This window comes from Gallus gallus, chromosome 6, assembly GCF_016699485.2.
Source record: "Gallus gallus isolate bGalGal1 chromosome 6, bGalGal1.mat.broiler.GRCg7b, whole genome shotgun sequence".
Lineage (NCBI taxonomy): Eukaryota > Metazoa > Chordata > Aves > Galliformes > Phasianidae > Gallus > Gallus gallus.
In genome coordinates this window covers 6,785,952-6,812,201 of record NC_052537.1, presented here as the reverse complement: position 1 = coordinate 6,812,201, position 26,250 = coordinate 6,785,952, and the positions used below count along the sequence as shown (strand labels likewise).

At 38.6% G+C, this 26,250-nt stretch overlaps 1 protein-coding gene across 5 annotated transcripts in view; it reads right to left on the bottom strand.

Moving 5' to 3' along the window:
• The window catches only part of PCDH15 (protocadherin related 15), a 990,968-nt gene that overhangs the window by 481,978 nt on the left and 482,740 nt on the right, over window positions 1-26,250 (bottom strand). For all 5 annotated transcript variants that reach the window (XM_046942815.1, XM_046942814.1, XM_046942813.1 and 2 more), the window contains one exon: window positions 17,338-17,415. The gene's annotated coding sequence lies outside the window, so the exon portion shown is untranslated. The remainder of the gene's footprint in view (window positions 1-17,337; window positions 17,416-26,250) is intronic.

Sequence of the window (26,250 nt, the reverse complement as noted above, 5' to 3'; positions counted from 1 at the left end):
ATATGATGTAGAAAAAAAAAAAAAGCAGGCAGGACAGCATTTTCCTATACCTAAACTAGGCATTTCAGACATTTTGGGGGAAATGACACTGAACTGATTTCCAGATCAGTTTTCTGTAAATGATAAAATGTTTTCATGTACATTGTGTACAATGTATGTCTTATTTTTGCACTGCTTTTATTCTTTTTGTTGCTTGCACTCCCTTTAGCTTGCTAACTAAGAAAACATACAACGAGCAGCTGTTTAGTTCCTCTAGGCAAACACACGTAGCAGTGAACTCAGCACTTTTAAACAAAAACACTTTCAGATAAAGCCTCTTCTGTTTTCTCAGTCTTTGCAGTAATTAAGGACTGACTTGTGTGACTTCCCTTATTTGCACATCATTGCCTGCCATATGAATGAATCAAGCCTATGTTGTTGACCTCTTGAGAAAGCTGCTCTGGATTTTAGCAACAGCAGAACAGCTCTCTGCAATAACAGAAGTCTTGATGGGGTCATGCTTATGCCATGTGAACAGCAGACATTATCTAGAGGTTAGTTATCTCACATGAAATTACAGGAGAGTATTATGAAAGTTTAACCCTCAAGGTTAACATTCATTTGTCATTCATAACGCCGTTTGTACTACCATGTTTTACTGACTTCATTGGAATAAGGACTTGATTAACATGAGAGAATGACTCAAGTTGAGATTGGGATGTGTTAAAATACTCACCAATGCATTCTAATTGAATTGTAGGTACCATATACTTCCCTGGATTCACTGAACGGAAGTTAAAGCCCGTTACGAGCAGCAGTGAACACAGACTACAAAAGGATGCCGCTGAAATTCAGCCTTAAATTACTACCTTTTCAGTAAGAATGTGGAAAAGATTTCTAAAAATATTTATAGCTCTTGTATTTCCTGTCTCTGAGTAGCTGTGATGGAAGTGAGCAGTGTAGGAGTTAGCACTGAAAACATACCATCAGAAAAGCTGTTACAAATAAGAAGCCAGGTGATCAGGCAGTCTCTCATATAGTCAAATACACGCACTCATATGCCCTTCTAGCTGGAGGCTAACTGGTTTTGTATGGCTCACCAAAATCATGGAAGCTTTCAAGAGATCCGAGGCTGTGATACTTAGCTACTGAGCATCCTTGAAATTAGTGATATGACACCACATCCCAAAAGATCACATCATTCAAAACTTTTGGGCTCTGCTACCACAACTCTCCAGCTTGTAAGTTGATTTGAGCAAGTTTGCTGCAGCGTTGTACCTGTTACTGAAAAGACAGAGCCAAGCTTGGGTGTTCATATCCACAAGGTTATTCCATTATTCATACTTCTCATTTGCTCATGTTGATATCTTCTAAGGACTCCTACTGTTGTGTAGCTGTGAAAGACAGTGTGGCTGAGCAACAGCATAGTGGAGGATACTATCCTCATAAGCTATAGACATATAACAGCTCATTGGGATTACTCCACTTAATTTTGACGAAAGCACTAATTGATTATTCCAATAAATATCAGCATAAAAGCTTAATGTCTACGAAGACAATTAGTTCGCTGGAGGAAATTATGCCACTGTTAATTCTGCCCTACTACCATCTTATTACAAAGACACCAGGAAACAGAATTAATGAATCTTTAAATGACCCTTCTCCCAGAGATCATATTAAAAGTGTGGTCACTGTTGCAAAAAATACCCTTCAAAGAGCCCTGTCAGAGCTATTGACAGCTCTATAACATTTTATGAGCATCACGCTGTTGTGTGTTCTAAAAAGAGATAAAGTGTGAATCTTGTTAGAGGTCATTGCCACGGATCACACAAGCAAATTTCTTCTGAAAAACAAATTGCCACCACTTCAGTCTCTTTGGGGCAGGGGACAGGAAAGGTCTCACATTCTACCTGAGCAGAATTATCCACGTGAAGATATTTTCTTTTCCTCCTCTATTCCAGTGTTGGTAATTGCTACATACTGGCAAGATCAAAAGCAAATGGAAACCAGAAAGACGGATTTTGTTTGCTTGTTCACTTCTTTAAATTGAGATTACCACGTTGGAGGTTTCCTGGCAGAAGCAGCCTGTTTCAAACATGAAGCCAAGCAGATGTAGACCATTCCTCCTTGGACAACTCATTCAGTATCCACGCACTCAGAGTCCCAACATACTTTTCACGAGCACTTCTACCAGCATGCTGCTATGCACACACTGAGAAACAGTTTTTGTCTTTGCAGTCAGGAAGGAGCATGAACCTCAGACTGACTGACCACAGGTGAGTGCTGCTGTTAGATAAAGAGCAGGTAGGAAGAAGAGGTAGAACGATGGCAATCATTCTTCATCTGTGACTAAAACTTGCAGGAGATCAGGAACCAACTCATTCAAAGCCAATACATCCCAACTGTGTACTTCCCTACAGCTTCAGCAAGCTTTATTGAGACAAGCTTCCTTTACTGAGTAAGGTTTTAAACAAGTGAAAAAACAAAAATGGAATAACAAGTTCAGGCTAATGCTTTTAACTAAAAACTATGGAATAAGGCTTTTCTCACGCTTTGCTTTTTATAGATTGCACCGAATTGCAAATAATACAAGCAAAATTAGAAACATCTATAGTGATGTTGGATGTTGGCAATAATTTTTAAGTTACATTCCGAGGGGATGAACATAACATTTAGAACGTGCAGTCTGAATTGCTGTAGTGTCTTCAAAGTATTCTATCTATCAGATTCATACATCTTTGTAGACAACCAATAAAACCAGTCTGTATCTAAAGCTGGAGAAATCATGCTAATTCACATTTTAGTAAACACGTACAGCTATCAGCATTTCTACTAACCTCCTACTGTTCACACACAATTGGCAATATATCTTCATAATGTGTAATCTCATCTACAGTGCTACACAATAATAATGAGACATCAACACAGGAAATCCAACATCAACGCAGCCAGTTCCTTGCACCACATACTGAAGTAATATGGTTTGTGAGAACTAGAGTTTAAACCCCAGATTTTCAAACAATTCTGAGTATGGATCATACAATAGCTGATATTCAATAAATCATCAAAGCTTTGAGACAACCATTTGAAGTTACAGTGCCTGAAAATATTGGCCCTTAAGCCTCAACTCCAGCAAACAAAATAAGAGAACAAATATGTAACTTTAGAATAAGGCACCAATTTTAATGTTTCATTTCCTATCGTATCCATGGGCCAGAACCTTAATATTATTCTAACTACAGTTCTTCACATAAATCACTTGAGAATCCTTCTGAAGTTCAGCCAGCACACAAAGACAGCCCATCTCTGAAGCAGCTGATTCAAACCCAGAGCTCAAAGCATGAGTTAATCTGCTGCTGCAACGTCCATCCTTTCACCCAGAGAAGCACTGCCCTACTCTTAAAACTTGTTTCTTGTGTCTTCCACTGACTACTTGCATTTGGAAGTTAAAGAGAGTTACACCTAAGTGAGAACCCACTGTGAGAGCTCTCTGAAAAGCTCTCGTCATCTCATGCATTCACCATACAGATTCAGCTGGTTACTTGTACCCTTGGACTGTGCATTCACAAAATCAAAACTGCACATATCAATGCTTCATTGGATATGTAGGCAGCACATGGTAATATTTGTAGCAGTTTATCTGTTTGTAGCACTTCAGTTGGAGTCGAGTATGAAAGCAGCAGCAGAATATTCCCAGCAGGTACCACCGTTTAAGAGTATCACAAACCCCACCACCTTCATCCATCTGGTAGCACTCCCACAAAACTCCATTCAAGCTTTTTGGAGACTGAAGACTATTCATTTTTTTCTCAGATCAGGAACTGCAAGGTTGAACTCAAAGAGAAAAAATAACATCCTCAGTTTGGCTGGGACTTATACTGGGATTATGGAAATGGGTATATTTCACACTGAGTGATTTGGTCTAGAGAGGTCACAGGCATGGGCTGATGGTTGGACTAGATGATCTTAGCTGCCTTTCCAACCTTAATGATTCCACGAAATACACTGCCAGGCAAGGCCAGAGGTCTCTCTGAAGTTGCTACATCTGTATTTCGCATCCTGGGGGTTTCAGGCATCCCTGTCCAGTCCTGAATTAAAGTCCTCCATGTATTTCCCAATCCAACAAGGAGGGGATGCCCTTGCATTTTGGCATTACAGCCATGTAGTCAACTTGCACAAGGAGGTATCCATACTAGCCTCATTATACAGCTATGTATCTCATTTAGAGAAGGATGACATTCTGAGGCATGCAACGCAATATGAACGCTAACAAGGTCTCCTAATATATCTTAAAATCAAGATATACATTCATAAAGCAAATGATTCCTTCTGTTACTTCAGCTAATATATTTTCCTATTTAGCTACTGCTGTTTTATTTATGCCTTGCTTTCACATGTAAAGTTTCCCTTAAGCAATCCCCACATTAAGGGCTCTGTTTCTGCGACTAGGATTCTAACCAAAACTAGTAAGGTGAGAACTCCTGCACAACTTCTCCAAACTAAAGAGCCAGAGAACTGCATGCTCTGTGCACAGAGGTAATTCTATGTCTCTAATTATCCTCTGAGACCAACACAGCAGAAACGCACTCTTCTAAATTCTACATCTTCCCTAAAAATCGTGACAATGTTCACCATTTTGATAGGCAATTAATACTCACGGACACTTCTGTCAAACCAGATAAAATAATCACAAACTCTTTCATGTTATTCTAATATGACTCTCATAAAACTTCCGCTTAACTGTTGTTTGAAGTGTATGCTTCTACTTCTATTACTGTTTTGCATAAGAAAATATGTTTGAAGTTGTTTTTTATTCCTCCCAGAAGCAGCTTAAGCCAGCAGTTAAGACCACCAATGACACCATTCATCGCTGTTGCAAACTCAATGCAAACAGCATTTTAATTAAAAGGATCTGTCTGACGAAGTATCCTATGCTTCCCTTTTCCTGTTCGTTAACACAGGAAAATACCACTCGAACATTTTTTCCTTTTAATATTCTCAACACTAAAGAGAAGGGGAAAGAAAACAAAACAAAACCACCATCATTTAATCTCCTCAAAACCTCCTTCCATTTTGTCAGCTTCCCAAAACAATGACTCATCTGCAACCTCTGATTAAAAACAAGATTCAGTCAACAACTGGAAGGTTTTCTTCATTTTTCAGTCTGCATATCGCTACGTTTAATATTCCTACAAAAAGAACCTCTTTGGTCTCTGAGTGTTTTGTTGTTGTTGTTGTTGTTCTTCTTCTTCTTCTTCTTCTCAACTATATACATTGTATCTTCTCCCTAATTGGAGTCAGTGCAATGTTTATCCTATATTCAGATTTCATCGCATATCCTAATTTTAAAAGTTTGCCCCTTCCATATTCTGAGTCTTCCTCCACTATCTTAGCACTGTAACTCCAGATTTTCATTTCACATGACAGATTAAAAAGAAAAGTGAAATTCTTAGCTATGTAAAAATAATACGGGATTTTTTAGTGTCATTCATTTAAGAATATGAGTACACTGAGAAAAATGGAAGCTACTTCTGCAGTTTTTTTGTTGTTGTTGTTGTTTTTTAAATAGGTGATACTGTTCTAATCACAAAGTGTTTATTGTCTCAGATTTATTTTTAGGGGGCCTGAAATAGTCTTGATTCTCTACTCACCGCCTCCCATCAGCCTACTAGGTGTTTCTCATAGTTCATGGTGCCCTAAACAGCTTCCAGAATTTAAAAAAAACTATCCCTCATGAACAATATTATATAGATTTTAAAGGTCATCACATAACTGAGCATGCATTACCAAAGTACCAGTAATTTGGTCAAAGTTGCAGATACAACCTATATAATAACCATCCATACTCTCCCGGTCACTGTTTTCTCAGCATCTACTTCCGTGTCATGAATTTCCCGTTCATTATTCCAATTTCTGTTTAAGTATTACAAATCTCAAAATCCTTCAGTTCACATCACAAATTTCATCAGAAACTTTCACCGACTACAGAAACAGAGTAGATAAGCTCGTGTTTAGATTGTAAGTTTAAGAATAAAGAATTTTAAATGCTTAAGGTGAGATTAATGTGCAAAACAGCAGTATTTTTGATAGATTATACTAAGCATTCATGAAGTGCTGGAATTACCAGACAATCTCCTCCAATAAAGCAACGGAGAGGTTTTTGGATTTCCCTGGCCCGTGTCTCTGGGTACCGTGCTAGAGTGTACAGGATGCCTTTATAGTTTCCTGAACACTCAATTAAGAGTTCATGAGCTTTGGGCAATGCCTTGAATTACACAGCAGTCACATCTAGCCGTTGTTCATCTGATGCTGAGATAAGCAAGAAAAAGTCCCTGCATGCCACCCCTGCCATGTTACTGTGATTGCACTATAAAGCAGAGCAGTGCTGAGACCATTCGTCATTCATCAGAGGAAAGGGACTACTTTTATGCATTTAAGGGTTTAGGACAGTTTAGAACATAAATGCTCTTTTCAACGCACGACAGCATTAGCATTCTCGGCCACAAGGGCATACTGCTAGCTCATGGTCCTCTTAGCACCAGGACTCCCAGGTCCGCCTCTGCAGAGCTGCTTTCCAGTAGGTCAGCCCCTAATGTGCACTGGTGTACTGTGTACACCGTATGTGTAATGTGTACTCCTTCCTGACGCTGTAATACTAACTTTCTGAAAACAACAGCTCGTTAACCAAAACAAAAGCAACAGCGAATACCGATGTCTTAGTGAGTTTCAGACTTTCAAACTACTGTGAGCCATTTTCAAGCTTTTATCACAAAAAGCAAAATACTTGTCACTTGCATCTCTTTGGGTCCTCATAGACCCCAGCTATTACTTTTACTTGCTTTAAAATGGAGCTCTTTAATAAGCAAAATAACCTCAAAAATCTAACATTTTTTGCCTTTGTAATGATGAGTCACACTGATGTCTACACCCACAGATAATGAATTATGTGCCACGGGACAATAAAGGGAAATGTGGCACAGATTTTGTATCATAAATTTCCCAGATATAAATCACAGTTAAAAAAATAAGACAAGCAAAGAAAGGAAGAAAATCACAATGTGTGCATGAGCTGGACTTATTAGATTAGAATAGTAGTTCTATACTACTACATTTCTTTCTCTGTCTTTAATGACTACTGTAAGACTCAGATGCTTTTATGCTGATGGATTTAAGTCACATAAAGACATAAGTGAACCACAGCGTAAGGAAAAAATATAGAACTGTTTGTTCAGTCACATTTGATACCGTAAAATTTAAGGAGAAACAACACTCCTCAGTGCAGTATTTCTATAAGATGAAGTGTCAGTGGGTGCGAGTCAGAGCCATGAAGGAAGGAGACCAGGCACACACATGGCTGGGGGGCAGCTCAAGCGGAGACACTGCTTCAGCTTTAAGCAGTTCCCAACAGCTCTTGACATTCAGGGAGCTAACCTAAGACCCAGCCAGCTGAACTCTTCCACTTTGCCAAATTACACTCCTAGAAGAGTGTGCCCTGGGTCCTGGCAGCAGCTGCAGAGGTCATTCACTAGGACATAAGAGAACTGAATTATTTTCTATATTAAAGCACCAATCCTTCCTTCTCCCCCCTCCCTCTCAGCGGAGACTGCAACAACAAGGTCTGAGTCACCGCGACAAAAAACATACAGGTGTACAAAAGCAACTCACTTCCTTGTTAACAAGCATTATGCCTATTTAACATGGTTTTAGAGTTAAGCTCTTTAACTCCTACAATTTTGTTGAATTACGTTAGTTAACAATTTCTTATCCTTCTATTACAAACTGACAGAACTATCATTAATGTACTTCAGAGGACTTTGCTGAACACAAAACATGAGATGGTAACACAGTTTCTACCCAAGACTGGCAAGGAATGCGTTATCTCAAATCAACAGCAACACTTTGTGGACAGTTTCACTTTGGAAAGCATTCCTTTGGACAGAGTCAGAAGCTGTTTGCTTTCTAATGGGAAGACCTAGGAACGAATGAGCAAATATTTTCATCTTGACACAGGAAGATCAGACCAGTGTGTGTCATGAAGGCAAGATAGAAGCTGGCATCTCCCAGTTTCTACCTCAGCTGGCAGAAATTTACAAGGCTGGGAAGGCAGGAACAAAGGGTTCCTGCTGAGCTCCCCAAACCTGTCACTCCGAAGAGCAGTCTCAACCACTCTGAACCTTAAGAGGCCACTTATGTTTGTTGTTGTGGTCAACTGGCCATCCCACCTTGGATGACCCACCATTACCAAGAATCAGCACCCTCCAACACCAGGACAGCCCTGGATCGAGGAGTGGTGAACCGCTTTGCTTTGCAGTGTCTGTATATCTGTCTGTCTGTCCGTCTCTCTTTACCCTTTTCTATTTTTTCTCTTTATCTTCTTTTATTCTTTCACTCTTTGTAGTAGCCACTGCCTAACATTGTCTTAGAGCTTCCTGCATAGAAATAACTCCTGAGCCTAAGTACTATTATCTGTCATGCTTATTAACTGTTATTAGCAAATAAGCCAATTTTACTGGACATTAATTGTTATTAGAAATATCTCAACAAATTTATATGTATTATTCCCCTGGGTCTTGCATGACTCCGTCAGGGCAGTGACCCCTCTTGACTAGGGGAGGAGTGACTCAGGATATAAAATATGATTCCCCTCCCTCAAAACGCAGGGAGCAGGATGCTACCTGAACACACCTTCTGCCCAAGAAAGGCATTTAGTTTTGTTATTAACAATCCAACCATGTATAGCCCTTTAATCTACATCATCTTGGACTACAAAGTAATTATGTATAGGCTGAATTTTTGTACATAGATATATGTATGTATTTGGTATATGCATGTACATGGCTAATTCATACTGACAAAACTGTAAATAGCTCATTGTAATTAAACATACAGCAGATGGTTGTCAAGACACCAGACTTTCAAAAGCGTTTTGACGCTTTACAATTTTACATTTGCAATGCATTGGTGTATAGTAACTGCACAGATTCGGCACTTGTTATGACATGAGAGCGTGGGAGCAGCTATGACTTGCTAATTCTGGTAAACCTGGAAGAAATCAACACTACTTACTTTCTCCATTTGTCCTCTACGAGATCATAGCTTACTGCACTGATATTCACACAGAAGGAGGACTCATCTTGAAGGTCCTGGTCATGCCTCTAAATGCTGTTCATTACATACAAGTATGGCTGTTTCATGCCTATCTCTATTTCACTTCTTGTGAATCTTAAAAAAAAAATCATAAAGACATGTCTATATCCAAACAGAAAGTCTATGCCTTTTAATATGTTCTCACTAGCTTTCATTTCACACTTTAAGAGCGAATAGCACAGAGACTACATGTTTAGGATAAATTAATAGATATTTTCTGTACTTGACCAGCTCTACCTGTGCTGTTCAGTTTGGGGTTGAAAGCCTTTTAGCTGCATTACTACCATTTTAAAGAAAAGGGGGAAAAAAAAGCCATCAGAGTAGTAGTAATAGAGGTATTTCTCCTCCTTATTGATTTTAGGTATTTCATCCCAATGTTTGGTCCATGGACCACTCCATGGACCAGAAAAAGCTCTTATCATCCAAATTTTCAGCCCTGCTAACTTCCTGGGGATGGGTTTTGTCTTTTTTAAAAAATATTAATTATTTCATTCTTGTGTCAGCCTCTATGTTCACAAGCCAACACAACATGCTTGCTCTTTTATTCCTTGCCATTGCATTTTAGCATTGTATGCTAACAATTTATTTCTGAGTGATCTCTTTGTCTTAAGAAGTGTCTTTTGCCCTTATCTTTAAGTGCAGCTGTTGTCAGTTTTAACACAATGAGTAAAAATGTACTGTGTTCCGAAGTGCAGCCTGTTCTGAAAAATTAATGTAGGCTATTGCTAAATATGTCTTTTGAAAATCATCGTATTTACAATATCGATCTTATTTTCCAGCAATTTATTTGCTTACATCAAAAGTTAAGGTGTAGTTTTACTAAAGAAAGCTAATATCCCATTTGTTCTGCATATAGTAATTAGAGGCCTTGTGAAACGATGCTTCTAAATCCTTATTTTGCTAGGCACAAGTGACTGCATCAAACTGAAGTAATGCAACGAAAGGACTTTGTCCAGTAGCCTGATCACCAGAATTACTGGGGTGTCAAACAGATTCAGTACATGTGAAAATCTGGCCTATTACCTTTTCCTTCTTAGGCTATGCAAGTTTGTGTACACAGCAGAAAATAGGAAGGAAGGATGGCTATCACAGTGCACATGTGGTATACAAACAGTTTTCCGTCTAGTCACATATCAGGCTTTGGATAAGGAAAAGGAATGCTACCAAAGACAATATTTTTGTCAGGGCATATGATACAACAGAAGCATCAGGGATGAGGTGCCTTTCTCCAGCTTGCGTATCACAGATGTGAGAAAAAGCAAGCCCTAACCTGAGGCCAAGGAAAAGCAGAAAATTTAACATCACAGATATTGAAGAAGTTATTTTGCTTGTTTGTCACTTATAGAAGTAGGGTTAAAATTGAGGTATTAAGTCCTTCTCTATGGTACTAGGACACAGCCTGAGAGTTTATACTCTTGAGACAAGTTCTGACTTTTCTACAACAGTGCAACGAAGAATATGTTTCACCCAACAGCTCAACTATCTTAGAGTTACAATTTCATACACCTCTTTACTGCATTTATCAGCAATTCACCTTGGGCATGATGCATTTCTGCAGGAGTTAAGGCATTTTGTTCAGAAAATTCTGACTTGCAAATACAAGTTTCATATACCTATTTCTTCATGGGAAAAACAATTTGTTTTCCTGTAAATCTTGTGGCTATTGAGAAACAGCCAAGAATGCTGGACTAGTCTAGATTTCAGTAGTCTTTGACATGCTTGTACCATTCATACTGTTCAAAACAGAGTACAAACACAACATTCTACCTATCATCTGTCAGCTCACAAAAACAAAACGAGATGCAGCTGAGAAAATGTTTTTAAATGAAATTGTCTCTATATTGATCTACAGACGCAATTGCAAAATGTTGAGAAAAACAGCGAGATGCAAATTCCCCAACACCATTAAAATGACAATGCTCCTGCAAAGCACTAACAGCAAATTACTGCTGATCTTAGGCCTGAGTTTGCAGGATCAAGCTTTCAGCTTTTAATCAAGTAAGCAACTAATCAGAAAAAAGAACATTTTGCAATATATATCCATCTTCCAAACTGCTCTTGGATGTGATTAGAGCTAACGTTCTCTTAATGGCATAACATGCACCTAACAAAGCAGGAAAGGGTAGATGTATTTATGATACATGGTATATATGTTAAAATATATTTCTCAGACTGATGATATATAAAATGCTGACAAGTTTTTTTTTATACTAAATGTCAATCTCTATCCATTATAGCATGAACCTTGACCATAAGGTGATTGTCCACTATACTTAATAAAAAATAATCAAAATTGCATTGTCCTTTCAATTGCACAAAATACCAAGTTTGCTTAACATTTGAAGATGACTAGAGGGAGACTCATTTGCACTTCCATGCCATGTTCTTGTAAACATGAAGGAATCAGAAACGCTTAGAGCAGACATTTTACAGAAGTTTGCCTTTTTTTTTTTTTAATAACTTCAATAATCCAAGCTCACTGGGTTACCAAAGAAATTAATACCTAGTACTGCATGAAATCAGACCACAAATAAACTGCGGACAAGCAGCATTTACACAACAGCCCCCAAAAACAAGTGAGCTGCATGCTGCGTTGATGTAACTGGGGACATGTTAAAAAAGAGGAGGTAATTTTACAGAGACAGGGAGCTGTGAGAAACTAAGAAAAAAAATAGACATTTACACATGGCTTTTTTGGGGGCAGATGACTGCAGTGTGCCATGCAGCATCTTTGCCAATGGGTACACCATACCTTTATTCCATCTCCTTTTCCCTAGCAAAACTGAATTCTGGGGAGGTGATTGACAAGGTGTAAAGCTGACAAAGCTGACCCCTAAGAGATAGGGTATGAAAAATCTTAAATGTAAATATTAAGCTTTTACTAACAATTTCATTTCTGAAACCTAATTTTTTTCCAAAACAAAAATCAGTATTTTTCAGTTCTGAATACTGAACTCATCATTACCAGAGAAACAGTGCTATGGATGCACACAGTTTACCCATTTTCCCATTCTACTTGAACATTCACCAAATTGAGTCCAATAATGCAGGGAAGCACTGACATGTTCATACTGATCCACTCCCTCTATTCTGATGAATCACTGATGGAAACAGAAAAAGGCTTACTTTTCCTTAGCTCGACATTTTCCTTAGCTTGATATTTTCCTTTAAAAACTTCAGAGGGAAAAAAGAAATCAAGGAAAATGATGACAGACTGGGAATAGTTGAGGAGAACACTCCTCCCTGTTTGCAACAGATAGTAAATGCCTGGCAGAGCAGGGAGAGAATCACGCTGGGCCACACATTCACGGCAGTACTCGCCTAGCTGAGCTCTCAGTGCCATTCTAGAACAAACCATTGGTCTACTCTACAGATTTCTGCCAGCAAGTCAGTACAGTATGTGAGTACATCCACCATTCGCAGACCTCAAGGTAGCAATGCACCTGAAGTGATGGATAAAAAATCTCCGCTGCTTAAATCCATGTCTTCAATGAGCCGGTGTAGCAACAAAAATACCACAAGATCCACATGTTTTAGTTTATCACAGTGTGCTTTCCAACAATATAAAGAAAATGGGTTTTGTTATCAACATGAATACAAGAACGTGAGTAATTAACGTAATTTTATCTGAGACGAAAGCATTTTGGTCATAAACAGTGATAAAAGGCACATCTGGTTATCATTTGGGAGAGAGAAGACGCTTACGTATTGTTTTTAGTTTACATCTTCAACATAACAAATGAGACTGAGAAACTGGAGAACATCAAATGCACAGCGATGGCATTCAACTAGAAGATTTATTTCATTACACAAGCAAAACTCAACTAGAAGGCATACTCTGAAAATAAGTGACACTCTAATCAATAAATCCAACTGAGGCCCAGCCCTAGTTACTTTCACAAGGAAGGGACTTAAAGGTAAATATACCTCTATGATGCCAGCCTGTACTGGCAGTCCCACTGCTGATACAGTCTGTGATGCAGCCACTTCTGTTTCCTTTTCATTTCTGCCACCCAGAAATACTGGAAAACAGACTTCTGATCACAATGTCAAAATGTGGCAAATATTAATTTTCACATCACATAAACAATCGCTCAAACAACCCATAAACGTCAAAAGACATTTCAGAAGAAATTAAAATTAACTATGTGCAGAATATTCCAATTAGTTTACTAATGGAAAAGCTGAAATCAATTTTCAACGTCATTATTTTAGTTTCAGTATCAAAATGAATAGCAGATGGGGAATAGGTTTGTGCATTTATTTATCTGCACATTAAACACATTCTCTTAATGGCAATTTCTTTTGAACTTGACAATTATGATGCAGCAATTTGAGAAGAGTTTTTATGGCACAGACTCTGTCATGGACCTTCAGCTTTCTTATGACTCTACAAATGAAGCCTCTAGGAAAACACAGGGACTTTCTCATCCAGTTGCTGTGCTGGCTGAAATCAAGGACACGTCTTGGAGGCCAAGGGTATTAGGAGAATGCTTACATACCCTCCATAGTTCTGTTGTAGCTAAGAAGATAAGCATTCAAGCTTCTGGTATATCTAGACCTGATTTTACTCGGTGTTCAGAAGCATTTCAGTCATCTTCCAGATGAATCACAGCAATGATAAGGCCTATCTAGATCCCTCTAAATGCTCTGGGATTTAAGTATGGCACTAGAAAGCATCTAAAGTGCACTACACGCACAAGCAATGAAAGCATCGATGTTCACCTTCTTCAGCATCAAATGAAGCTGATGCATTACATGGGCACACAGAGTAAATGATTATTAACAGCGCTGATACCACTTCAGCAACACTGTAAAATGACAAACCACCACCAAACTGTATGACTTCAACAGGATGTATTTTGGCTCAAAGCATGAGCTTACAGGCGCAACAAACAGCAACTGCAAGTTTGACAAGCCATTCCATGCCTTATTTCCAAGTCAATTTGTGTGCTGAAAGTGATTCCTCCCAGCCTGACTTCAGGCTGAACCAGCCAGTGACTCTGTAAGATCCCCGCCAAGACCTCAATGCCATACAAACATCTCCTACTCTAATTTTACCAAGACATCAGTTGAAATCATCATTTCATAACAATTAAACAACCATTAAAAAACAGACACGTTAGTAACAATAGCAATCTTCATCCAGACTTGTCAGTGACAGCACGCACAACAGTTAAATGATGTTTGGGTCCATTCTAGTCCGAAACAATATAAAATTCGCAGCTTATGATTAGAGAAGAAAGACCATAGTTAATGACATATTGCACAGAGAAACTCAGTAACTTATTAGCTTTAAATTTCTGAGCAAATATGCATCTTGACGAGAGCAACCATCATATAATTACTTCTGCAAATGAGAAACATGTTCATATGATAAGTATTTTTATCCAAGTTGCTATCGGTTATACTTCAGACACAAGTAATTCATTTAGGAACTAATTTGAGCAATGGAGTCTGCCAAATTGAGCCTAAAGCTTCAAAAACCAGAGTTATGCAGCAAGAAGTTAGTCCCCTAATTTCCTGCATGAATGGAGATGTAAAATTAAGACCAAGCGTCATTCTATTAAGGCTCAGAAGTCTTAAAACTAAGCTGGTTTTGAATTCTTCAGTCTCCCCAGCTCTTAGAAACAAACACTTGTTTAAAACATTGCAGTGATGAGGCTTAATGGGCTGAAGGCAATCTGTGTTAATGGCGTCTACCGTGAAATTTTTATTTATTTATTTTTCCCTGAGTGCCATCATCGCTCAGGAATAGCTAATGTCTGTTTTTCTCCAGTTTCTTTTTATTACTGACTACAGGGCCAAGACTTTATATCCAAGTTTGACTGATCAGCTTACTTAAACCAAAGATTGTATAAGCGCTGTAGGGAGTTTCGCTGTTGTCCTAAGTGGATCTATTAATTGTTAGGAACTTAAAGGTACAAAACCATTCCTCCTCTAATTACCCATCTCATGCATTACTAAACTCATTAACAAAATGGTGTCAGCTATTTTGTGGCTGACAAATTACTATTTGCATGGAAAATTAGTATGTATTCCACTTATAAAGTGTGTGATTTGAAGAGGTACTGCTACAGCAGTAATGATACCAGGTAACACAGCACAGAGGGTACCAAGAAGACTTCCTAAGGCTTTGGAAAAACAAAATTCTCTCTATTTACACAGTATAACACATTTCAACAAACATGTATCTTAAAATGGCCAACCACATTGAACTGATTTTTAGAAATATTTAAATACAACTCTTACAACTTTGTGACTTACGCAGGCAGATAGAAAACATGTTTCTCTACACAAGATCAGTATAGCTATGCGGTAGCAGGTCTTTACATTCGATGTGACTGAAATGCATGTTGTGAAATGACTGTCTTGTCTCAGAGTAGATTTAAAAACAGAAGTTGAATAACTCAGTCTACCGTATCTCACTTGCGCCTGTCTCTCGCAAAATGTCCATTTCTGGATAATCAAGTTAAAGTTATTTATGTAAATTTAAATACCCCTTAATTTTCTGAGACATTTTCAATTCAATGCAACATTCATATTAGCTATATTTTAGTTTTACAAGTGGAGAACATTCACTCAAATCATGCCTGTAATTATGAATCATTACAGTAAATCTGAGCTCCGCACTGTTACATTCTGTTGCTTTCTCTACCGTCTTTTTTCTGAATGGTTATTGACTATTTCAATATTATTTTGTTATACCATGCCTCTGTGCCAAAGGTACCATTCCAAAGAAAGAAAAACAAGAGAGTTGAAAACCACCACAACGTACATATACACAGGGAAGTGGTTCTTCAGCCAACATACCTACACACTAGAATTAATAGCTACTACTAAGCAATTTCCTCAGCTGTGTCTACCGGAAGGGGTAATGAGGACTATTACCCTGAATGTGACTAACAACAGAGCAACACCATTGCTTCATTAGATGATTCCAATCACCTTCCCAAGGCAGCAACCTAGATGAAACTTTTTTTTTTTTTTTTTTTTTTTTTTACCATCCCTCTCCTAACATCCTAGTCCTGGTGCTTCCCTGTTTATGGCTCCTTGCTGCTTTTCCCTGATTTATGTTTGCAGACAGTCCTTTCAACCAGGACGACCTTTATCTATGGCTTGCCTTTATTAACAACATAATGTATAATAACAAACCCAAATACTAATGAAGTTGGCAATTACCTGCGCTGGCACACAGTTCCTCTTCTTACAAGATGCTTTATTACTATATAAAGCATTTGACCATTTTGAGATTACTTTTCAAGTACAATACCCATCAGTTTCAGAAAAGCTTCGTTTAAGCCCTCCTCCAATGTACCCAGCCCATGTCATTGTTTATTCTGCTCTTAGCAACTGATTTTAACAGCTCTTGCTTCTTTTCTTCTATATACAGGAGAAAATTAGTACTTTGCAACAAGTTAATTTTAATTTTTACACGTTAGTTCCTAACTAACTTCAGAAGAAAACGTAAGCTCCTGACTTGACATTCACATTCCTAACAATAGCAGGTGAAGGTGTGATTTGCCATCTGTCTTGACTGTCTCTCGTTTCTGCAATTTATGTTCATTACAGAGTATATCGAGTCTGTTACCCGAATTATTCAGCATGGGGAGTGTACCCTCAAACATATTAAACCATTACTTGTGCAATCACAACACAAGTTTTGTTTGAGAAACACCACATAAAGGACGACTGATTTTCATTTTGAAAATGTCAAACTTCTGCCTGAAATGCTCAGCTACATCCTTCTGAAAAGGCAAACTTCCAAAAAAGCCATTGCCCTGACAGATCTCTGACGCATCATGATAGATGTGACAGCTCTACTACTTTACTGCAATAAACATGCTCCAATAGAATGAGACAATCAATAGAGAATAATAAATCTAGTCCAGGTAGTACCAATATTTTTTTTGTACATGCATAAGAAAAAAGCATAGTTTTTTTGAGGTTTTTCGTTGTTGTTGTTTCTTAAATACACCTCAGGAACCTCACACTTGAATAAACAACTACACTATCTTTCTTTCATGTTACAGCAGACTAGTTACACTACTTAATCTTTTTTTTTTTTTTTTTAACTATTTTGTCTGTCCAGCAATTCTCCACATGAAGTCTGGATGTGCATGTAAGTTTTATTAAGCTAGAGGAGGGAAAAAAAACCAACACATCTAACTTTAAAACGCACTTTCCCCTGAGAAGAAAACAAGAAAATACCTTTTTTCCTGGTCCCTCCGTCAGCCAGATGAACAACAGCTGCTCCAGAAGTAACTGCTGAATTATATCCCCATCTTCCTAGAAAACACAGAAGAATGATACTATATCAGGGTTTTACCTTGAGCGGACAACGTGATTTTTTAATTCCCTCAAAAATCCTGTTTTTAAGATAAATTAGAGCAACTTTGCAAAAGTCAATTTCATATTAATAAATCAAAGCTTTCCAAGTGAAGGATCTGCTTGATTTTTAACTAGAACATTTTCTACCCTCTACCTCTTAAGTAACAGCCTTGACGTCAGCCTGAGAGGAAAAAACCTAAGTGCGTATCTACTGAAATTATTTGGCTACAGCACTAACAAAACAAGCACACCTAAGTCGCTCCTAAAGCACTGATAAAGATGCATACGGTAACACGAGTACATTCAAGGTTTTCAGTAAGTAGGCTCAATAAATCTTCAAACTTCCACGCGAATAGATTGATGGTTACTTGTGTTTGTGTATGATTTCAAAAATACATCAATATATCACTGCCATAACTCTATTTGTTCCATTTTTCATACGTTCAAATGCAGATAATACTTAATGTTGTAGTAACCCAGATTGAATTAAACAGTACTGCGCACACAAGACAAGCAGATACGTGCATCCAGCTCAGCAGATTTTGAAATGAGGATCAAAATATGAGAATTTCAATATCTAAAGAACATCTGCTTGTTCACTTTTTTTTCTTAAGACTGCAGTCGCAATGAAAACACAAGGGCTAGAGAGTAAGAACACCGTGCTACTCTTACACTCCTATACTCTGAAACATCATGATCATATTTATAAAGAGGCTGAGATTAAATAAACAAACATATAAGATGTGTAAGTCAAACACACACCTGTATCAAACATATTTGCACATAGCTACATATCATAAGGTTTCAACGTTTAACTTTGTATTACACTCTTGGAAATAATTTCTTCCTCTGTTGTCATGGGTTATGCAGATAAAGTGCAAGAAGTCATTCATATGAACTGGAATCTCTATTAACACAAGCTTGACATAACACAGCATGTTCCCAGTTACTCTCCCTAGGCTCAGAAGCCCATCGCACACCAGTTTCCTCCTACATCACAGCTTCGTGGTTGGCTTAGACAATCATCAATTATCTAATTACTGAGAGTTTAAATAACATTCTGAATTTACATATATTTTTAACAATATGCAAATACTTCACATTAATGGAATCAAATTGCTTACTGCATCAGAAGCTATTTCTGAATTTTCCATAACTGGCACTGCAGTTCACCTAATCACCTCTAATTTTGCTATCATCCAAATACCTTCTGATACAAACGTAGGTTTAAAAATCAAGTTATAGAGAACAAAACAAACTGATATCAACTCTTTCTGCACTGTGCCTTTTTTTTTGTTGTTCGGCTACTAAACAAGCTTTCAAAACTTTCCTCTGATCAAATTTCCTCTCTACTAGTAAAATTACCGTTAGTGCCCTATAATAGAGATATATCAAAGCATATTAACAAATATCAGGTGAAATGCATTATTCGATCATTTGCTTCATCTTGGGAACAATAGTTACTACTTCACCTTGCAAGCAAAACCAATAGACAGCTGTACATCACCATACTCCATCCAACTCCTCCATCAACTACACTAAGCTACAGGAAAGACCTTTTGTTGTAATTCAGTCCAGGCCTCCTATACCCATCAGTCAAATCCCAATCACAACTGGGCCACGCTGATCTCCAACTCTGAAGTAGAGACCTGAATCACTAAGATGTGGATTTATCATTTCATATATACTAAGTCTAACATCAGATGAGAATCCAGCTCTCTAACTGCACTTTTTGTTTTCTGCATACATCAACATCTAAAACTAAGTTACCACAGCTTGGTGTGCAACAGATCCCTATTTTGGGCTTCCTTGATCTTCCCTGAGTACTCTTTTCAGTTCATCCTCCCACCTCCACAAAATGCAGGAGCAGGGGTTTCCTGCTCTTCAGTAGGTGTCAAATCACATACCTTTGCACCTACAAAACACTTGCTTCAGACTCTCCCTAGCACTTAACTCTGATTCTCTGCCAGATGGCTCTACAGATCAGTAATTCCCTATGCAAAAGGAGAGCCTGCCTTTGGACAACTGGGAATCACATATCTCTTACGCATTGGTTATCAGTGCATTTCATAAAAACGCAAGAACCTTAGTTTACACACATTGATTTATAGCCTCTACAGCACAAAAGAAACATGAACTATGATATCTTCAGCTACCTGCAGACCTACTGACCTTATTTTTAAGCTTATTGCACGTACCACTTCACATAAGCTGCTGCAATTTAATTGCAAAAACAAAGCAACAGGAAACTAATTTATTTTTCAGTATCTGATTTCACTCAGTAATGGAGACAACGCTTAAGACTGTTCCCATACATTACAGCTGAGGAATTGTTCTTTCATTTTTCTCTTCAAACATCAGTGAGGTGATGACCATAACTTGAGTTTATGGCAGAAGAAAGGTTTCAGCCCATTCAAGCTACCAGCAGTCTTTCAGTGACTACTGAAAGTCTCCTGTATGTACAACCGAGTACAGGTTACCCATCTAACATCCACAGAAAACTGTATTCTTGGGTTGGCCAGATTCAATCCTCATGATAAAAGAAACAATCAGATGCAAGTAACAGTTAAATCTCCTTCTTAGTGTTACTCCCTTTGACACATTGCTTTCTAAGTCTGATATATTTTCACATACTCTGATTTAAACCTTAAAAAAAAAAAGAAAAAAAATCAAACAAAAAACAACCCTGAATCTAAGCAAAGAAAATTCTCGCTCATTTGGGCAATTTTTGCTTTCTTCATAGCATGTTGCCTAATTGAGAGTCTAAATGCTGGTAAGATGCAGTTCTTAGAAATGTCATAACTCCAGCGGAATTGACACTCTGACCTTCAACTCTCATTTCTTTGCTTCAGATATGGCCTTGTTTTGATGAATTCAGGGGAAATCTGCACTGCTGTTTTCCAAAAGAAATAAAAAGGTGAAGTCACCCATTTTAATGACTATACAGAATGAGATTCAACTGAAAGCAACTGTGTTAGGCTAGCTTCTCCTTCAAATGCTTTAAGAGGTTTATTTCATGGTGCCAAAAAAAAAAAAAAAACAACTAAAACAAGAAAAACCTAAGCTAAACAAATGACAAATCAGTTCATCACAGACTCTAGAACAGATGCCACCATTTCACTATGCGGTTTTAGTTTGAAACTCTTTTTTGCTTTTCAGAATAACAAAAGATTCCTTATTAATTTAGGGACGAGATGCAAGTGAGTGTTGCATCATTTTTAGAATTCCAGTTCATTTTATGCTGTGAAATAAACCTTTTCTTCTAAGCTAATGCTGCAAAAGTTGTGGGAAGAGATAACACAGACTTGCCTGCAACCTTGAAGAACCTTACTCCTTCCAGAGAGACAAATAATAAGAATAAAGAACATGAAGACTCCAGGAAGTCAGATGAGGAAAATAACAAAAATTTTCCTGAAGAAATTAACACTTAGTATGCTCTGACAAGTATAATCTAGAGAAAAAGATACTTATTTTATAGCCACAATATCAATTTCAAAGGGTTTTAGGAAGTAAAACAATATAGGAATTAATCAAACAAAACCCTTCAGGTCAGTATCACTTAACAGAGTAATGATTTCTTTCTGTACTTCGTATTACTGAACTATCTACCTTAATTACTGTGACTCCAAAGCATGACAAATATAAACACTAAGATAACTGCAGCTAGAACTTAAGGAAACCCTGTTTTTCTCAGATTTGTGAAGAACGTGTTATTTTTATTCGGGATGGCCCCCACCCCCAAAAAAAGGTGAAATTAAAAAAAGAGGAAGAGGAAGTGCAACATCTTACAATATTTTTTTTCCCCTCACTGCACATTACATTAGAAAAATCAAAAAAGAAACTATCTCTTTCATCACCTAAGTCTACCTCACATGGCTTCCCTTTCATCGCTGAAGATAACCTATTGCTTGGATAGAAGAAATCAGTGCTATCAGAGCAACAGCAGTGAATAAGTCTTGCTCAGAACTCCACGAATATATCTATCCCCACATGGAACAGCCAGTTCTTGAGGCAGTAAATAAGATTCATCCCTTCACTGGGTATGAAATAGAGGAAGCTAAATAATCATCCCCTGAATACTAGTTACGCTGTGTCAAAAGTCGGACCTGCCAAGACCTGAAGGTACAGATATGACCCCAGGATGCTTCTAGCGAGTGTAGGCAGAACTACCCTGTAAATGAAACATTCAGTCACGTGTCTGCCTGATGAACGGTGCTTTTATGTACGATTCCCAGTATCCAGAGCCCTGGCTGGGAGCAAAGACACTTCCCAGAGACTGCTAATAATCACCTGAGAAAATTATTCCTGTTTCTCATTGGCTTGCTCAGACTAGTATTAACTCTGTTGATGCTAGCACATCAGTCAGATGAGAAATTAGGCAGTACAACAAAGGACAAGTACACACCACATCTACGCAGCCCACCAAAAGGTCAGCAGTTGGCCAAAGAAATATTGGCAGCTTTCATCACTGCCAATGCTCACACACAGGCCCGATGGCCAAATTGCTGTTTGAACCTGTGTACTCTGCTCTGGGCACAACAGCTGGTGTATCAGCAGTGTATTACAGGAAGGCAATGTCTCTGAAGCTCTTCTGTTTTCCACGAACTCCCTTCCATGAACCCAGTCTAAGGACTGGATATAAGAGTGTCTTAAAATTGGTCACTCTTCTTGCTCTTCTCACTGGTCTCTATTTATCTTTCCGTATTCAAAGAGCGTACAACCAAAACATAAACTGTGATATGCATATGGGTCATACACAGTAAGTACAGCTATCACTCTCTTTTACTGCTCCAATAAGTAAGTAGGATAAGAAGGCAGAGAGAAAAACAAGATTAGCATCACGTCTACTTTACCAGAATACTTGAAGAAAGTTAAAGATCAAGTCAGATTTAAGGTTGACTGAAGGTATTTGTAAAACTCATTGTTATACACACTGATCTTACAGAACGTATTGTATTGCAACCCCATGTATCTAATCAAGCCTTTCCAAAGGCAGCATCTTTCCTTCAGAGTTTTTCATGTCTAGCCCGTATAAACGATATATAATCCTCTAAGTGGCAATGATTTCTGAATTATACATTTCCAACTGATTTATGTTCTCAGCAGTGTATAAAAGCTTGACAGGAAGCTTTGAATTGATGAGGATTCCTACCTTGCTTGCACTGTTTTAAAGGAATGAAAAAAGCCCACGCTATAAAGATGCCTATTTGTTTGAATTCCTTCAACAGAATACAACTTTTAGGAGACTGCAAGGATAGAAGAAAGCCATTGAAGTGGTGATAGGATATTCGGTACAAAATAACGTCAGCGGGAAGCAAACACTGAAGCAAAAGAATGGCAGAGGCCGCTCTCAGTGGCCAATACTGTACCTGAAATCACTCATTTGCACTGTTACCAACAAGTACCATGAAGAACTAGGACATCTCTTCAGAGAAAAGGCACACAGAAGTCAGCTTAACCATAACTGCTAAGAAAGGCTATTTTGTCATTCAATTGCATGTTAAGATAATTAAATACTAAAATGATCAAAAAACCCACTTCAGTTAGGTAATAATGTTTTCTTTTTTAGGGAAAATGCTTTCTGAAGGCTTCCCACAACAACCGTTTTTCAACATTAGTGGCACCTGCAGCCAAAGACAAATAGTCAAAGTTCCTTGCAGTGACTCAGACACAGCAACTTATCTTCTCCAAGCTAATTAAAGGGTTTTTCCTCTGTGCCTGAAGCTATCTAATCATGCAAGTATTCCCCTATTATTAGAGAGGACTCTCTGGAATTAATTTTTCAGCATAATGCAGACTGAATTTAGTACCTGACTTTTTAATTATACAAGTTAGATGCAAATCTTCCTAAATTTTACGCAAACGTGGGGGGGGGGGGGGAATGAAACTAACACAGTTATAGGCATGGTCCTATAACCAAGTACTAAGCCACAAACACTCAAGGATCTCTGAAGGTCCAGATAATGGATGAGGCATATCTAAAAAATCACTGCCAATGATAAATTCTCATGTATGTACAGTTACAGATCTCAATAGCCAAAATTTGCATTCCCCCACAGCAGGTCAGTTCCTGCAGCAGGCTATGTGGATAAGGAACACCGGTGATGGCTATGGAAGTAAACGCTCACCTTAGTGCTCCTAAGAAACCTGGCTGCTACCCATCACCAAAAGTTCCAGGCTCATGTAAAGCCTTGCAGAAGTCATTGCAGACTGTTCCATTCCCACTGCTTCAGTTAAAGCAAGAAAGGGGATAACTGATAGGCAAAGAAGTCAAAAAGACAGAAGAGGATCACAGAAGAGGTTGCACAGAAGAGCCAAAAGACTGAGAATTTCAGTTATCATCTGAGCTCCATTTCTCTGTACACACAGACACATTAAGTGTATGAATAATGAAGGAAACGCAAAGCAGCAGCAAAGACAATAGGATTTTCTAAGGCTGTGTGAGACCTCTGGTATGATTTTTAGTTGCTCCTTTTTCCTTATTTGTTCTGAGCTACTGAAATAACACTTCCTCTCAGCTCTGGCCTCAGGCTTAGCCTAGCAACATTTCAAAAGCCTTCTGTGCTTCCCAGGTCAGCCTCAAACCTGCCTCTGTTTTAAAATAAGGGGAGCACCGGAGTGAAGGTGGTCAGGGATAAAACTGGTACCTATCTCCCGGAATAACTGGTGCTTCTTGTTCCAGCATCATTCAAAGACACACACTAGGAAGTCTTCGGCTTGCTGCATTTCTTTCCTAAGCTATTAAAGAATTGTGCTTTGTGCTGGAAAGCAAAGACCTACATCTCCAAGTGAAAACAGTTCCTATGTGTTGCACGCCTCTTGCACTCACTGTAGTACACACTACCCACCAATCAAACAAGTAAGGTGATACAGCTCTTGTAAACCATCAGCCCACATCCTCAGCTGCCATATTCAGTCTCACCTTCAGTAACGCATCCTCTGGTTAACATCATTATGCTATTCTCCTTGAGATCTTCTTTCCTCTGCAAAGTAATCAAACCATTCACATTGCCACACCATCCCGTAATTGAGGACCCACACAAGCAAGGAATGCCATGTGGCAATACGCTTCACCATCTTGCTGTCTGTGTAATTACTCTGAGGTTGATGGCAGGATATTATTCCAACAAGAGCAGCGGGCTTCGTAAAAAGCACTGAGATTTCTCACTCTTTTGTTATTCAGAAGTGGACTTCAAAGATGACCACAACCCAAATGATGAACCAGCTCAAAGCCTACACATATCTGACACTGTTAAAAAACAAAGACAGCATACCCTGACTTTCTATCAGCCAAGCCTGATAAGATCTGTATATCACCTCTGCAGCTTTATCCTCAAGCTTTTATAGCGTTAGCAGAAGAAGCGACTGTAAAGGGTAAAAGATCTCCCAAAGAGATCTTTTAATTTCCTTTTTAATCTTCATAATAAACAGAATATGTCTTATTTTGCTTAGCTGAATTAGATAAAGTGTTTTAAAACAATGTTGGCTGATATCAGTGTGATGGTAGCGGCATACTCTCTATCAGTTTCAAGGCTCTTTACACATCTTCCTGGAGACACTGACTATTCCTGGAAATGAAATGGAAACTGCTAGGAAGGAGTCAACACTTAAGTTACAGAGCACATTCTGCTTGAAAAGCTTTTATTTTCTCCAGGACAAGGAGAAAGAGCCCAGGACAGTCTCTAGGGCTGAAGCTGTTTCCCATCTCTTCCTCTCAGAAAGGTGATGGTGACCAGCATGCTGTTCTCAACCATTTCTGCACCTCCTGCTGCACAGCAGCTCTACGCAGCAGTTGCACTGCCATGCCACCAGCTGGATAACCTGCCGAAGAGATACAAACGCAACACAGAGGAGTTCAAGCTCTGACAATGACTGTAATGCTCCTTTTTACTTGGTATCATGAGTAACCAAAACCAAAACACTGTGTATGCTAGAGAACTTTTAGTGCAGCTGCACTGCCTCAGCAAACCACAGTGCTGAATGGGCAAGCATGCTGCATTTGCCACTGATGGAAAATCACTTGCTAGGTGAGGTCTGGAGGAGAGGACTTGAGACACCATCTCCTGCTCTGCGCAGATTTAGACCTGAAACCGCTCCCACGTGTTCTCAGCTCTGTGTCTGATAGATCACCATACCACAAAACCTTTCACACTGCCCTAAAATGGGAAGTGGAGAAATCAAGCAAAGAACTTACGTGGATGGACAAGGCAGCAATGCCTTCTTTGAAGGAGCAATAGCCTTCTGATCTGCTCTTATGCTGATACAAAGCGAGAAAAAGGCATAGTCAGAATGTATCATTGATGTGGGTCCCATCCATGTGGGTGGATGGGAGCTTCCGAACAGGGATGTAATGAACACAAAAATGAGATTAAGGGGGGAGAGAACAGGAAGAAAATGGGATATAATGCAGGCACAAAACACTGGAGTGGGAAGTGGTTGTTTAATAAGCATCAGGAATTCAAAGTCTGGAATTCTATTTCATTAGAAGGTGTTCCCTACAACTTGTAGGTGAGAAACAGAGCCTTGAAACCTGCATCAGAATTTTTTTTTTCCCCACCAACAGAACATCAATTCAGTTACGCCCAACATCAGTAGATTCCCCAGTGAGCACAATGCCCTTCTCAGATACCATTAAATGGCACTTAAACGTTCATATTCAGAACACCATCTTGCTTGAAGTAGGTTATGTTTAGTGCCGTCTCCTAGGCTAAATGTCTCCCTGCCTAAAAGTTAGAAAATACATCCTTTCTCAAAGAGGAATTCAGTACTCTTTCTTACTGAAGGCAAAAGCAC